We start from the raw sequence: 6,000 nt of genomic DNA on the forward strand, positions 1-6,000 counted from the left end.
TAAAATATTGTGAGTATGTGCAAGATATATGTTTAATTTTTGGAACATGTACCAGAAAGAACATGAGCTAAGAAGTACTATCTGTTATAGAAATTGCAAGGCCAATGATTCAGTCAAGATTTATGGGTAGACCTCAAAGCCATTGATGAGTTGTGGAAGATACCTAAGCTGATCACATTATTTCATCCCCCTCCCTGGCAAATGCCCCTCTGGCATTTGTCTAGATTCCAAGCTGAGAGGGAAGATAGCTAACAGAAGCTTGCTCCACCCCATCTCTACCCAGCAAAAAGGAAAGAGAATTCCCCGAAGGAAAAGGCTAGATTTCTCAGGAGGTAGATCATCAATTCAGTGAGAGATGGTCGGCCTGGTTCAATGTGCTGGCAGACCTAGACACCCACTGGACTCTGAGCAGGCTTTATAGGAGGCAGAAAAGCAAAGCATGCATCCTCAACAACTCAACTTAGAGACAGCCCTGCCCGGTATCCTAAAAATGCCCCAGGAAACAACACCTCATTGCTGGTAGGTCATCCACTTACTAAGGTGAGTCCTGTAGAACCTCAAGGACTTACTTAGGAGAGTCCTACTGACTTTGAAGCCCATAGCCTCTAGCAAAAAGAATATCATTGTCTAAGTTCAAGTTCCATTGGGAAGATGGAAGCAAAATGTGTATTTGTGACACCACTGTCCCCTCTTTCTGCACCATCTCCTACTTCCCCTGTCTTCCCAGATGCCCAGGGGCCTAGCCTGTACCGTGGCGTCCCGTGTTCCTCTACAGGGCCCCCCTAAAGCTTGTCTTTCCTGGACATACTCTGAAGCTAACCAAATCTCATCTTTTAACAATTGTTACTACCCTGTATCCTATTACTTATGGACCTGTTTTTGTTTTGCTTTGTTTTGTTCTTGTTCTTGTTTTTGTTTTGCTGGGTGAAAGATAATAATGTGAAAAATCCATTTCTGATAAGTTGTTATTGGTGATAATAAATTTAGGGCAATGTCTGGCATATAAATGCTTCCTGAGAATATAAAACCATCTGGTAATCTCTCTAGGTCATATATATCTATATCTATGTATCTATCTATTTATGCTTATATATATATAAAATGTATATAGAATATATGTATATATATATTCTAACAGGGGTTACTTGGAGACATTTCTTAAACTCTGGACAATGGCATTAAAATTAAGAAGTTCTAGCCCTAAAGGAGATTATATTTTGGGGTATATTCTCCATTTATTAACTTTGTACCCTCATATAATTTCTGCTTATGGTTTGATGAGCTTGATCCTATGAGGTAGAGCTGATGTTATATGATGTTATATGAATATACATTGGGTCCAAAGTACACTGTTGAAAATTCAAGGCTTGTCAGGGAGGTTGACTATTTCTGGGCACTGGTACAAGCCCCAGAAAGAAAGATTAGTTACTTCTTTTCTTTGGTGATGACATGAATTAAATAGTATACCCTCGGATTAAAATATGTCATCTATTCAACACAGAGTCCTTACTAAAGGCCTTAAAGCAAGTATAATCTATTAAATGTAAAAACTGGGGAATGTTGACAGCTACCAAGCTCATGTAGCATTTACGCATTTTAAATGACGTGAGCAAACACGTCAGTCTGTCTGACCTACCTCTGTCCCCTTCTTGAGAACCTCCCATTGCTTCTAGCAAATGGGAGGCAAGCCATTTGACCTCACCCTCCTGACAGCAGCTGATTGGAGCAGGGATGAAAGAGACAGCTAGAGAAAGAGAGACAAAGACAGGGAGAGACAGAGAGAAAAAAGAGTAAAATCAGAAGGTATCCAGACAGAAGCCAGTGACCTTGTGGTTCCAGTGAGGGAGAAAGAGAAAGAAAGGAAAAAAGAGAGCACACATCTTAATTCCAGAGAGCTTTTAGATTTCTTCTTCCGGTTCTGTGGGCAGCCCAGATTTACTCTGTATCTTAATTCTGTAAGATAATCTGTGTAACAGAGGAGGTTGATTTCCATAGCAGCACTATCCAGTAAAAATAGAATGTAAGCCATGTATGTAATTTAAAATTTTCTAGTGAGTATGGTAAAAAAGTAAAAAGAAACTGGTGAAATTGATTTTAACAATATAGTTTATTTAATCCAATCTATTCCTGGTATTGCCATTTCAATATGTAATCAGTATAAAAATTATCAGTGGGATATCTGCATCCTTCTTTCCAAACTAAGTCGTATCAAAATCTGGTGTGCATGTTATACTTACGGCACAGGAGCTCAACTTGAATGAGCCACATTCCAAGTGCTCCACAGCAATATGTGGCAGGTGGCCACCATATTGGACAGTGCAGGGATAGAACAATTCCTGGGAAGCAGCTCTGCTACCAGAGACTTCATTTCCTGGCTACCCGCATCAAGGAAGGGCCAGGTAATTAGGCATTGGAAGTAGAAGTTATGTATGTCACTTTTAAACCAACGTGGTTAAGAAGCAAATATGGCTTCTCCATTCTCTGTCCCCTTTCACCAGTTGGAGGCAAATGGACATGGAGCCTATGAAAGATGGTACAAGAAGGAAGAAGCTTTGGTCTTTAAATCACTAGTTTGAAGAAAGCCTGCCATCAACTGGAAATATTTGTTTTGGATGTTGAACAAGCAAAGCATAAATTCGTTTGTTCATTTGAACAGCTTTACATTTTGGGGTTTATTTTTTTAGCCATTCCTGTAGCCTATCTAATATACCCACATTTTCCTGTACCTGTGTTAAATGGTTCTTCTATTTCTTGCAGCAAGTGACACCCTAACACATGTATGTGAATATCCGGGTAGGCAAGGCTTTGGAGATGAGTGATTCGTCTGTGTGTATTTTACCCGAGACATTTTTAGTCTGCAGACTTTATTTGGAAAAATAAAGCACTGAAAACAAAAGAGAGGAGGACATGGATAAGTTATAAAACTCTCAGAAGAAAACATATGACAAAAGCTTCCTAATGTTGGATTTGGCAATGATTTCTTGGATGTGACACCAAACGGACAGGCAATAAAAGAAAAAATAGACAAATCAGACTTCATAAAAATAAAAACTTTTGTGTGCCAATAGACAGTATTAACAGAATCAAAAGAATGTTTGGGAGAGAATGAGAGAGAATATTTGCAAGTTATATATCTGATGAAAGATTAATATTAAGAATATATAAAGAACACCTAAAACTCAATAACAAAACCAAACAACCCAATTCAAAGATGGGCTTGAATAGACATTTCTCTAAAGAAGGTATTCGAATGGCCAATAAACACATGGAAAGGTGCTCAACATCACTAATCATGAGATAAATGCAGATCAAAGCTGCCGTGAGATGCCCCCTCATACCCACAAAGATGACCACTATAAAAAACAAACAAACAAACAGAAAATAACAAGGGTTAGTGAGGATGTGGAGAAACTGGAACTTTTGTGCACTGTTGGTGGGAATGTAAAATAAGATAGCCTTATGGAAAGCAATATGGCTGTTCCTTAAAAAAAATTAAAAATACGATTACCGTATGATTTAGCAATTCCACTTCTGGGTATATACCCCAAAGAATCGAGAGCAGGGCCTTGAAGAGATGTTTTTATAACCATGTTCACAGCAGCATTATTCACAATAGCTAAAATGTGGAAGCAACCCAAGTGTCTATTGACAGATGACTGGATAAATAAAATGTAGTATATTATTGTCTTTTTTTTTTTAAGATTTTATTTATTTATTTGACAGAAACACAGTGAGAGAGGGAACACAAGCAGAGGGAGAGGCAGAGGGAGAAGCAGGCTTTCCACTAAGCAGGGAGCCTGATGAGGGGCTTGATCCCAGGACCCTGAGATTATGACCTGAGCAGAAGACAGATGCTTAACGACTGAGCCACCCAGGTGCCCCTATTATTCAGTCTTAAATAAGGAAGGAATAGTTAGATAATGGCATAATTATTTAAGTTTTTTCATTGTACAAACATAATTATGACAAAGTACTAAAAGCTCCAAAGGTAGTGTGTTAGGTAATGTGATAACCGTGCAAGAAATATGTCTGTATGTTTGTGGAGGAAAACTCTGAAGCTTTGAGTTGTTCAGTAGTTTCCTCAAGGTCATTTGCCCAGTACTAAAGTAGGGTTTCTCAGCTTCAACATTATTCACGTTTTGAATTGGAGGATTCTTTGTTGTGGGGGGCTATCCTGTGCATGGTAGGATGTTTACCAACATGTCTGGGCTCTACCAGATACTAGCACCTCTCTCCCCTCAGGAGATAACAGGCATTGCCAAATGTGCCCACTGCTTTAACACTGCAAAGTTACTAAGGGAGTTCTGGCAAAGTTCCTGCTTTAGAACTGTGGTTTCAGAAAATGAGTGGGCAGGGCAAGATAAGATCAATATGGTAGGCTCTCATATACCGAATTATCAAAACAAGAACAAAGATAGAAGTCTGGTCATAGAAAAGAGCTCAAGTCTCACCACTTTTACTCCCATCAGAGCAGTGCTAGGCGATTGAGCTAGGACAGTTTCTTCAGATAGTAAAACACGATCTACACTAGGACTTTGTTGGGGGTTAAGCCTCCAGGAGGAGGTGCAGTGACTAGAAGTCCATGAGAATAGACAAGTGGGCAGGTCATGACAATGTAGCATAGAATCATTCCAGTTGGGACAACTTAGAAAAGTATCATGGAAGAGTCCTCTGAGTGAGGGTGATTTGTTTGTTTGTTTTAAGATCTATTTATTTATTTTAGAGAAAGCACGAGTGGGAGGGGCAGAGGGAGAGAGAATCTCAAGCGAACTCCCTGCTGAGCACTGAGCCTGATGCAGAGCTTGATCTCATGACCCTGAGACCACCACCAGAGCCGAAACCAAGAGTTGGATGCTTAACCGACTGCACCACCCAGGTGCCCCAAGGATGTTTTTTTAAAGACAAAACTCAATAGTTGGGGACAGAACTCCCCTCAAATTAATTCCAATTGAAAGGGAAGTTTATTCTTAGGACCAAGCTCTCACATCAATGAGATACAGTGAGGAACAGAGCTGCATCCCAGGAGCTGCCAAGGACCACCGCTGGTTTTTCTTTCAGTGGTGTCATAATTATTCTGTGCATAATTTCACAGGCATGCTCTCTTCCATTTGGCAAACCAATTTTCTTTGCTTATCCCTGGTTTCTGATCCTTCATAACTTTGGCACATGGCCTTGGGTTGACATGGTACTGACTTAAGAATAGACCCTAGATGGGATTTTATATAACGTTCTGTGTTGAACTGACTGCTAATTTCAGATTCCCAGGAAAAGCATCTGATTGGTCCAGTCTGGGTCAGCTATTTACTCTACACAATTTATTCAACTGAGAGTAGGGATGGAGACACATGATGAAATCACTGTAACCTACACCTACCTATTCTTTTAGCAGCCCTAGAATAGTAGGGTGGATCCTGGCAATTCCCAGGAAAGGGAGTTTGGAAAGACATATTTCTGAACCATACCTACCACAGTCTTAAAGTGTGAATAGAATATGGAAGAAATTTACTGCTGGAAGAGGAAATGGTATGGATAAAGGTGATATATATATATATAAATATATATATATATATATATTCAGTAAATTTTCTAGATTAATTAAGCTCTGAGGTTTGGGGATCACTGTATAGTCTGGATTCACTGTAGCCCAAGGTTCACGTAGGGAACAATTAGGTAATGAGGATGGAAATATCAGATGGTATCAAATCATCAAGGGCATTAAGCATTTGGCTGAAGCATCTAGATTTTTCAGGGTGTCCATTACCTCTGAAGACACATCGTGGAGAGAAGCTGCCATGTTTCTCTAGAAAATATTTTTCGTTCTCTGGTAAATCCTTGACTCCAGAGTCAAGGAGCAGGGTAATTCGATCTTACAGTGTGTTGAGAGGGAAATCAAGCCATGACATGAAATAATCTCGATATAAGGCAACTGGAATAGAAGTTTGCTTAGGAAGCTCGTGAGAAAGATAGACCATCTGATACCCCAACTCTTTATAAATAAAG

The sequence above is a fragment of the Mirounga angustirostris genome, unplaced genomic scaffold, assembly GCF_029215605.1.
Source record: "Mirounga angustirostris isolate CCGP_5_RB_7025 unplaced genomic scaffold, mMirAng1.0.hap1 SCAF_3, whole genome shotgun sequence".
NCBI lineage: Eukaryota > Metazoa > Chordata > Mammalia > Carnivora > Phocidae > Mirounga > Mirounga angustirostris.